Below are 11,695 nucleotides of genomic sequence, written 5' to 3'. Positions count from 1 at the left end.
TAATGCAGTATTCCTAGGTGATATTCTAAATCCTCTAAATGTCATGAAGATATGAGCTTGCTATGGGTGATCCATCAGGCAATAGGCTGTAGCAGGGTTACCATATTTGTAGCTACAATATGGGGAGCAAGATATAAGCTAAATAATGTAGTAAATGGTGTAAATTATTGATTGTCTATATACCACTTTGTATAAATCAAGGATAAATATGTATTTGACTTACCTTAGTCTCATAGTAATTCACTTCCTTAGGATGGTAGGAATGAAAAACAGAGAATATCTTTTCCCTAACAGAAAAAAACCAGTGATTAAATATTGTCTAAAAATATTGCGTGTTTTGAAAAATGATATTTCAAAACAGTGTTCAGAATCCCTGTGATCATTGCATTATCTCTCCAGATGTCAATGGTGTGTAAAATCCATTTAATGATAATACAAATGATGATGAAAAGGGGGAAAGCGCTTGCACCTAGGAAAGCAAAGAAGCTCATGGTCATTTTAAGGTGAGATCTATTTTTTAAAAAATGTTTTGGCTAATTTAACAGTGTCTAGCAGTTGGCCAAGCAATAGCATACCAAAGTGTCAGCTTCCTTTTACGATTATTAGTTTTTAATTTATTTGACAGGTTTTTAATTGTTTACTCTCTTCTTTGCAATGTGATATGGTAGTGACATTACACTAGTATTTGTCCTTGAAATGGAATGCTAAACTTGATACCATCCCTTTCTTTTTTTTTTTAACCAAATTTAATTCACTTGGGCCTGATTCTGCATTCTTGAGCATCAAAATCCCCACTAATGTAAAGCATGAAAAATCCCATAAATGCTGGACTGGGCTACTGATTTTAAGGATACCAATGTATTCAATTTAGAATCCTGCCCTCATCTACACAGCACACCCTAAATTACTCTAGACGGTTTTTGGTGGGATTGTCTTAAAGTGATATAACTTAATATAATTTGTCATGGCAAGGAGAATGTAAAGAGAAATTAATCCAAAATGCCAAGAAAAGAGAGAGAGGAACTATTTATCCTAATGCCTGGATTACTCCTTCCCAAATGCTCTCAACGTTAGTGTGGTATTGTATAGTTTTTTCTAGACTCAAGGGGCTGTCAAGTTTGCATTTTAAATCTCTATGCAATATAACCATAGAAATTTAGTCTAAGTTGTACCCTAACATGTGAATGTCAGCCTTTCAATACCTTTTATTAATAAATTCCTGCATATATATTTTTTTTAATTAAATTTTTTTCTACTAGTATCTCAGTGATGAGTCTGAACTAAGAAACTCTTTGGTTCCATGTTTTAAGAATCCAGATCTAATCCCCATTAAACTAATCTCTGCTAGTTTCAAATTTATTTTTGTGCTCCTATAATTCTACCTTTATGTTTTTTTTTTTTAAAAAGAGAGATTTTTTTTCAGTCTCTAATGCAGACAAAGCCCTTTTAATACATTTTAAAAATGTAAACCAGGTGGGGTATTAATGCTTTGAATGTCAGCTACCGCAGCGGTGGCTTTATGCTACAGGTTGTTACAATATGTTTATGAGGTATTATGTGCTTAAAAGATCCAAAGGAGGCACTATGGCATGCTGGATCACAAATCCACCTTCTAAAAAACGATTTCACATAGATTTATATGATTGGCCCAGTGGCCCCAAATTAATAACATGTAGTAAATGCACTGCACTAAAATGGCAGATAGACCTGGAAAGCCTATTTCTTTGTTAAATATTGTGTTTATAAAAGCTGTTCAAATATATGTTTATAAAACAGGTCCTGTTTCTCTTGCTTTCTTGAGAGCTTCTAATCTCATGGGCAGGGAAGCAAGGAGGGGATTCCTGAGGTCTGGGATTTAAGAATCATGTGGCATACTGCATAAGTTGAAGGGAAGTCCCAACGTGCTGTTAACACTTCTGAACAGTATTTCAAAATTTATGTTTTCCCATACTACAATGCCAAACCCTGTATATCTGGATAGATTTCAGATTGAAGAAAACAACAGGGAAGTAAGGAGTCTCCATGCAACAGCATGTGTGACAGAGATCACAGCGATTCAGTGTATAATATTCCACATCTGAACACCAATACAAACTGAGAGTTGCCTCTTTAGGGAGTCTCCTTTACATTTAAAAGTAGCAGTACATAGAAAGCACAATGACAATGTCTCCCTTCAATCCACAGCTATACATATCACAAGTAGAGTTGTATGGATGATGGAAATTCCATTTCAAAAAGGATTTTGAGATTTAAATATTTGTCTTTGTTCTGATTCGGGGAAAACCTATACATTTTGAAAGTTGCAGTGAGAAAAATCAGAAAAAAATCAAAATGCTTCATTTTAACAAATGACTTGTTTCAGTTCAGACTCTTTTAAAATTTATATTGCCAATAATACAAAATAAAAATATCCTAAACAGTCATTTCAAAACAAAAATTGAAATGTTTCATTTGGAAAATGTTGAAATGCAACATTTTGACTTTGTCAGAACTTTCTTCCTGTTTTTTTTCTCCTAAACAAAAATTTAGCAAAATGGGCATAATTTCACACCAAGTTGAAACTTCAACTAATTACATTCTCTGAAGGGAAATGGTTCAAAGTTTTTTCGACCTGCTCTAATCACAAGCAGTGCCTAGTGGAATGATTATTAGATGCTACTTGCACCTAAGTGCTTCATTAGTGAAGGAAGGACAGGTCACCAGTTGCCACCTGAAGACTTCACCAGCAAATGGGCAGAGAGAAGCCACCCCTGACAATCAACCCCATGAAGGACATCTTCTAAATGTAACCTGATCCACCAGCCTCTGATATTCAGTATCATAAATGAAGGCCATGAGGAGGACTCTTGGATGGAGACCAGTCACTTACCCTGAACCAAATTCTGTTCTCAGTTGTCACAGATCCCAAGATAATGTAAAGATATTGATCGAGAGCAACGAGATAACTGACATGACAGTTTCATGTTTCCGCTATTCTACAGAAGAGATGTCTAAAGCCATGTTATTTTATGCTTGTACCTCAGATACCATATTCTAATGATGTTTTATAACGAGCAAGAACAGCTGAAAAGTGTGAGGTGGACTCTGAGCCATAAAGGTGCCCTGATCCATTTTCAATGATGTTCCATGGGAAAACACTGCTGAAGGGAGGACACTTAAGAGTAGTAGTTCCAGAATGTGAACCACCCCTTTACTAGCAGACTGTAAAATGAAAATAGAAATATGAATCAGTTTGTTCTGTTGGGTTAATCTACAAGCTGAGAGCACATGTATCTTTCTAATTACATTTTTATGGCTTTATGCTGTATTTCAGTTTATCTTGAAATTCAATTATCCCCCCCCCAAAATGTTCTCTCCCACACTGTTACAAGTAGTGTGCTTCCTATGAGAACTCAATTACCTGCAGAAGCAGATGTGCTAAATGGCAATGCGAGGATGATTTGTCCATGTAGATTTGAAAGCTGACACCTGATACTCACTGCAGCACTGTGGAGAGGAGCATTGTCAACAGGCTGTTAAAAATGACTTCTAATAACCAGATAAAATAGATGAAACTTCAAGTAAATCTACATGTTCTTACTGATTGCTTAATTTAATTGGCACAGTTTTATTGAATTTTTAATAGAACAAAATGAGATTTTAATGTAATCTCATTGAGGTTGGCTCTAATTAGATATATTAATTTATTATGACTCTTTCCACATTACTCATTAATTTGTTTTGTATGAAGTTATTTTAAGTGAAATGCTAAAACCTACCAGCTGTTTGTAAACTCTTTTCTTATTTGCACTAGTGGATTCTTATTTGTGATATCAGTTAAGGCAGTGGAAAAGACCAGTTGACTTATTTTAATTATCTTACTGTGATCCCAGTGCCCCAAGTTAGCAACAGATGTGGGTACAAAGGTATGAGTCTATACCTGGGGACTTGCCCAGACATGTCCAGACAGGCATGTTTCCCCTGTGATCACCGTCTTCAAAATGAGCCTACTGAACTGGAGGCACTGCTTCCATGGAGACAGTGAATCTGTGTGCACTGCAGGAGTCCAGAAGTCAAGAGACTGGGCACTTGAGTTCAGTGAAGTGGATTGTACAGATAGGTTAGAGGGACGTCTGCTTCTGAGCCAGAGCAGAACTCTAGGGGCTAAGTATCTCCATAGATTTAGACACGGGTTCTTTCTGCTCTGCCCCAATGACTCATTTAGGGAGCCTAAGGGCTAGGGGGGTTCAAATAATTAGCCTGCAGAGAAAAAAGGGAGGGGCTTGTGGAGCACTGAATGGGGCTACTGTATTTCTAGCAATTGGTAGTTGTGGGTGGGTTTCCCCCAGGGGGCACAGACAAGTCTCCCCCCCACGCTAAAAGCAAGCAGTAGCGATTCACCCTGTACCCCTTCGGTAACCCTGAAATGGTCATATTGACTTTAATTAAAGACTTTCTAAAATCATATAGGGAACTGAAATCATTTTGATATCTCATATGTCTGGATTCACTAAGCCCATAGGTTCCTTGGTGTTTGATATATCAACAGTATTAATATTTTAGGCTGTTGCAACAAGAGTCATGATAAAATAGGGATAAACACATTACTTTGTTTACATGTGTTTGTAAAGGCCTTAAAGGGCTTTGATCTTTTTTCTGCTTATGACACTTTTAATTGAAAAATATGGATAACTACAAGGGAGTGTTAGTTTAATTTAGTTATGTTGAGTGTTCTAGAAGCCCTATAACATGCTGCATTGTTGTTTCTGACAGGATGCTTAAAGTGAAGTACTTTATGTCACAATTTTGGGCAGCGGACAAAGACCGGCTCCTCAAAGCATAGCTTCACAAGGCAGGATTTTTGCATAACCACAGGTGGGAAATTTGCATTAGCCTCTATCTCTCAGTATTTCCCAGGAAATCCACTCCATACTATTGTCCTGAAAAATCTATTCTTGTGTGGCACATTGTTCAATAGACTCCTTCAATCTTCCAGGCCTTACATCATATCTCTTCCCCCAGAGAGGTTACATATAATCCCTGCCCACATTAATACCATTCATTTATTGCAATGGACCCCAAAGATATTTAAACTTAATTCAGTAAGGACTCCCAAGGATATTGCAGGATATTGCCGTATCTGTCATACCTTATCTTGAGTCAAGCACATTCCTGCAAGTGGAGATGCTACCTTATCAGAGGAGATTGGAACCAGATCTACACTACAAAGTTTTCTGGGCATAGCTATGTTAGTCACGGTTCTGAAATAATCTCTCACCAACCTGGCATAGCTAAGCTGGTAAAACCCATGGTGTAGATGCAGCTCTGACTGAAAAAAAAGAGTCTATATACTGATATAGCTTATGTTGTTTGGGGAGGTGGTTTAATTACACAGCAAAATAACTTTTTTTGCTGGTGTAAGTTGCATCTCTGTTGGGGGCTCTGTTGGTACAACTATACCAGTATAACTTTACTGGCAAAACCTTTGTAGTGTAGACTAGCACTTTGTTTTCTCTAATAACCTAACTTTGATAATTTCCTTCCAAGGCGTATGCAATGATTACAACTAAACTTTGTAGGAATGATCCTTCATAAGGGGCGGCAAACTCACCTGGTTTTAATGGGACAATGCTATGATGAGATCAAAAATGCACCCGGAATCCTTCATGGCCTGCTTAAAGGTTTCTACAATGGTCTTTGCATGGACTATTCAGTGGTCTTTCCGTCTAGGCAATGGACTAGAAAGGTTCTCTTCTGTCTGTTTCAGAGTAACAGCCGTGTTAGTCTGTATTCGCAAAAAGAAATAAAAATAAAATAAAAAATAAAATAAAAAAAATAAACCAGTCGGAGAACACTTCCATCTCTCTGGTCAGGCGATTACAGACATGAAAGTTGCAATATTACAACAGAAAAACTTCAAAACCAGACTCCAGCGGGAGACTGCTGAATTGGAATTCATTTGCAAATTGGATACAATTAACTTAGGCTTGAATAGAGACTGGGAGTGGCTAAGTCATTATGCAAGGTAACCTATTTCCCCTTGTTTTTTCCTACCACCCTCCCCCCGCCCCCCGTTCCTCAGACGTTCTTGTTAAAACCTGGATTTGTGCTGGAAATGGCCCACCTTGATTATCATACACATTGTAAGGAGAGTGATCACTTTACATAAGCTATTACTAGCAGGAGAGTGGGGTGGGGGGAGAGAAAACCTTTTGTAGTGATAAACACCCATTTTTTCATGGTTTGTGTGTATAAAAACATCTTCTGTATTTTCCACAGTATGCATCCAATGAAGTGAGCTGTAACTCACGAAAGCTTATGCTCAAATAAATTGGTTAGTCTCTAAGGTGCCACAAGTACTCCTTTTCTTCTGTCTGTATACGACTCTCTGGAGAATGCACTGCCATGGAGATGGACAAGGTTGGAAATTCCTGAAGTCATGGAAGTTGTTGCTTCCCCATGTGAAGGTGAGAAAGGCAGTTGTGGTTTGCTACTGTATTATTTCACTCTTGAAAATCAATGTAATGGCTGGCAACCCCAAATTTCAATCATAAGACAACTCCTAGATTTGACATTTTCACTTGAAGAACTGATGTTGCAAAATGTTACAGGGTGCTGTAATTATCTTTTTGCTTTATTAAGGGTTGGGGCTGAATTTACGGCTCCTGGAAGTGAGTTTCGAATGACACTGGCTTTGGCCATGAATAGCAATGGTACTTGGCATATGCTGTGAAAGTTTTCCCTGCACAGCTTTACCAGCTCTCTTTAAGTGTGACCAACAATGGCCCTGCAGTTTTTATCTCTTAAGCATAAACTGCCAACAGTGTCTGATTGTGTGACACAAAGCATCCGCAATAGGCCATGATGAAACAACTGAAACCATTCTCACTTGTGAACTAGTCAGCATTTCAGCTGGGAAAGCCTGGTCTCAGTGCTCCTTGCTATCTAGCTCTGTGTACTCACTCTGCCATGCAGCTCCATCTTAATCCCTTTGAGATAACCAGTTTGCATAGCTCTATGCACTTAGGAGTGCTTATCTTCTAAAATGGCAACACCGCTCACCTTTAAAATCTGGCTGTAAAATCAACAAGAAAAAACAACAGTATCATGTTCAGATAATGATGATAATATTCTAAAACAATATATTTCTTTAGCAATTTAGTATAATGCTATTAGACAGGAGCTGAAATATTTCTTATGTGCTCCTACCCATAGATTCCCTGCTTTACCTGCCAGGCAATAATGTCCTTTCCAAAAGTACCTATTTGAAAAAGAACTTTAATTATTTACTGGTAGAAACAATGCAATGAAACAGTCAATTTTGTGTGGGTATTATCTTTTCTCCACATTTGCCTATGGAATTTCTGGTTGATTAAGTGGTTTATACTCAAACTATAGCTAAACTATATTTTTAGGACAGACAGAAAGGGCGGGCCATGATTAGGGCACTAGCTTGGGACTAGATTCAATTCCCTGCCTTGCCACAGACTTCCTGTGCAACCTTGGGCAAATCAGTGAGACTCTTTATGCCTTAGTTTCCCATCTGTAAAATAGTGGTAATAGCAGTTCTCTACTTCACAGAGGAGCTGTGAGGACCAATCCATTAAATAAGATTGTGCCTACTGTAGATAGCTAGGTTACTATCCAGAGAATGCAGGGTGACAGGTTGCACAATAATAACCTCACAAGTAAATGGGTCATTCAAGCTTTAGACACTTATTATGGCTATGTCACCTAAGTCTGTGAATATACTCAGGGAGAACATTTGGTATGAAGATGATTATTAAACTCTGGATAGAGGTTTGCCATTGCAAAAAATAAAAATTCTAGAGTCCAAAATATGTTACTGAAAAACAAATATCAAGGAGGCCAAGCAAATCAGCCCTGCAGACTCTCAAATAAATATTCCACCTCTACAGAATCAAAAAGCAACTGTGCTCCCTTTGTTTTGCTTTCTTTTATTTTATTTGAATTCTGATTCCTTAGCAGCTGTGGCTCACTCTTACAAAAACAAAATGACCTCATGCTCTTAAATGCCTAGTGCTAAGACTCATTCACCATTAGTGCCAGTTCTGAAAAAAATATAGAGAATTTTGAGGCACTTTTTTGAGATTAAAAGCCTTTAATTTTTAAAATTTTCAAATTGCCTAACATTTCTGTTTCTCCCTGTAGCCATCCCAACAAATCACTTAACTCCACAAAACTTGAAACATAGGTACATATGAGGATCCTGGCTAAGGAACCATATCCACAGGTAGGCATGATTGGCAGGTGTGTACCTTGCTCCCTAGCCAGGTAGTGATATACTTCAGTCTGCAGCAAGTGCCAATTAGTTCTGCAAATTCCTCTTGCTCATCACTGCCTGTCTCTATGGAAACCTGCCAGCCCATCTTGCTGTGGCCTTACTCAGCAGTGCTCCTGTTGACCCTTCTAGCACTGGTCAGGGCATGATTTGGTGCCATTTTCCTGTACATCTCTAGCCGGCTGAGTCATACAAAGGGTTGATCAGTGAGTTATTGGCAGGTGCAAGTTCTTTATCAAAAAACAGTGTTGTATACAGAAGTTTAGATGCCCCCAGTGAGTGAACATAATATTCAATTACCAGTTTAATCAAAGTATGCAGATAATGACATACAGAAATCCACAACTAGTAATTGGCTGCAAATACCTTCAAAGCTAAACAAATAAATTCCCTGTTGCATTTTACTCTTGTCAGTGGATTACTACGGGGAAAAAAGTTTAATGAGTGTTTTCCTTACCTTGATTATGCTGAGTAATGGAGTGCTCTATTGACAAATTCTTTCATAATCTATCACATCCTTGAAGGATAGTGTCTTGCAAATGTCACTTTCTATGGACAATATAGCTAGTCCTTCCAAATGTTCTTGAGACATGGCTGACCTCAGATAAGTTTTTATTAACTTAAGCTTTGAGAAACTTCTTTCTGTAAGTGCCACAGAAATTGGAGCTGTAAGACACACTTGTAGAGCAAAAAGAAAAGGAGTACTTGTGGCACCTTAGAGACTAACCAATTTATTTGAGCATGAGCTTTCGTGAGCTACAGCTCACTTCATCGGATGCATACCGTGGAAACTGCAGCAGACTTTATATATATACAGAGAATATGAAACAATACCTCCTCCCACCCCACTGTCCTGCTGGTAATAGCTTATCTAAAGTGATCATCAGGTGGGCCTGTAGAGCAATACACATGTTTGGATACATCGTGGACAAACCACATCTGGAAATTAATTGAAGTGTCTAATGCATCCTTAGGTTTTGGGAAAACACCAGAAAGACTCTGGAGTTCATGTACCAGGTTGTACATGTCTACTTCCACAATACTGTCACCACAACCCATCAGATTTGATTCCAGGTTACTGATCAATTTTTCCAATTTTACATTACACAGGAATGCAAACACATTCATGTTCTCTTGCAATAATTAAAAATGTTCTCACAGCTTCATGAGAGCAGTGTCTATAGCAATGCTGAAGAAATCAAATTTAAATCTCTTTTCTGCATTGTGCAAATGACTTGTTTGTTTTTTGCTGGCTCATGTTTCAGTTAGTTCCACAGGCAGTGATATGTCTTCTGCTATCTGTTTAGCAATTAACAATGTCTCTTCAAGTCCTTTTTCACAATAATTCAGTATTTCTGTCAGAGTAACTTCAATTAATTTGCTGACATCAAGACTAAGCATTGAGCTCTGCAATTTTTTGCTAACAAAATTAATTTTAAACACAAAGCTGTACAAAACCACAAGTGAGACAATAAACTGAAATTAGGAGTAAAAAGAAAAGGAGTACTTGTGGCACCTTAGAGACTAACAAATTTATTTGAGCATAAGCTTTTGTGAGCTACCGCCCACTTCATTGGATGCATGCAGTGGAAAATACAGTGGGGAGATTTTGTATATACAGAGAACATGAAACAATGGGTGTTACCATACACACTGTAACGAGAGTGATTAGGTAAGTCAGCTATTACCAGCAGGAGACTGAAAAAAAATCCTTTTGGCCTAATCACATCAGCCACACTATCAGAGGCTCATTCACCTGGACATCTACCAATGTGATATATGCCATCATGTGCCAGCAATGTACATTGGCCAAACTGGACAGTTTCTACATAAAAGAATAAATGGACACAAATCAGACGTCAAGAATTATAACATTCAAAAACAAGTCAGAGAACACTTCAATCTCTCTGGTCACTCGATTACAGACCTAAAAGTGGCAATTCTTCAACAAAAAAACTTCAGAAACAGACTCCAGTGAGAGACTACTGAATTGGAATTAATTTGCAAACTGGATACAATTAATTTCGGCTTGAATAAAGACTGGGAGTGGATGTGTCATTACACAAAGTAAAGCTATTTCCCCATGTTTATTCCCCCCCCTTTCTGTTCCTCACACATTCTTGTCAACTGCTGGAAATGGCCCACCTTGATTATCACTATAAAAGGTTTTTATTTCCCCTCCCCGCTGGTAATAGCTCACCTTATGTGATCACTCTCATTATAGTGTGTATGGTAACACCCATTGCTTCATGTTCTCTCTCTATATAAAATCTTCCCACTGTATTTTCCACTGCATGCATCCGATGAAGTGAGCTGTAGCTCACGAAAGCTTATGCTCAAATAAATTGGTTAGTCTCTAAGGTGCCACACGCACTCCTTTTCTTTTTGCGGATACAGACTAACACGGCCGCTACTCTGAAATTAGGAGTGTTCATCCACAAGCAATCCAGCTTCTGCATATACCCCATTATCTTTTGTCATTTCTCTCAATTTCAACAGTGCTGATTGCATATTCTGTGTCTGAAACTGCAGAGCTTTAACACTTTCCATTTTTTTTTCTTATCTGTGTTGGAGAGAGGCTTTAATGTTATTTTCACAGGATTTCAAAACTGTCCACCTACTTGCTGAAGCAGCAAATGTAGTGTACATTTGTTGAAGAACACTGAAAAGAGTTTTTGACCAAGTTTGGGGAATTTGCTGTGTCACTCAGCACTGGATTTAAGAAATGGCCCCCTGCAATTATCAAATGTCCTACCATGTCTGGATAACTCCTATAGTATTTCATCTGACAGGTCCTTTCTGCTAGTTTCCTGCATATTCAGAAATGATCGAAGTGCTCTTCAATGTTGACTTCCATCTATTGGATCTTAATGTACCTCAAAATGACAGACATTTGTTCCTCATTACTGATATCACATGTGCAATCCAAAATTAATGAGACTAAGCTTACCAACACCAAATAATTTGCAACAAAAACTGAACACTGCATCCACTTTTCCAGAATATATAAGCCAGTGTCCTTGTATATTTTCTGTTTTTCAATTTTCTTACAGTTTTCTTTTGTAAAACCTCCTTCTGTTGTGACTTGGAAAACTTTTACCTTTAACTTGCAATGGTCCGCGTTTCACTATGGCTATTTTTGTTTTGTCTTCTCTGAATTTGGGCCATGTTGAAGGATCTCTGACGTTAAAAATGGATACTAGAATTAGCTGAATGTCTTCTCAGTTGTGGCTTTTCTCTACCATTTGATGCTATATAGCAGCATAGCTGTCAGACAACATTTCTTGATCCTTATTTTGTTAATGCACTTATAAGCTTTTTTCTTGATCAGTTTCCTGGACTGATTCTATATTTGAAGACATGCCAGGAGTCAAAAACCTCTCAAGTTCACCTTTATGTCTCTTAATCCTCTCT

This window comes from Lepidochelys kempii, chromosome 4, assembly GCF_965140285.1.
Source record: "Lepidochelys kempii isolate rLepKem1 chromosome 4, rLepKem1.hap1, whole genome shotgun sequence".
In the NCBI taxonomy this organism is placed as follows: domain Eukaryota; kingdom Metazoa; phylum Chordata; order Testudines; family Cheloniidae; genus Lepidochelys; species Lepidochelys kempii.
This window is presented reverse-complemented; position numbering follows the sequence as displayed.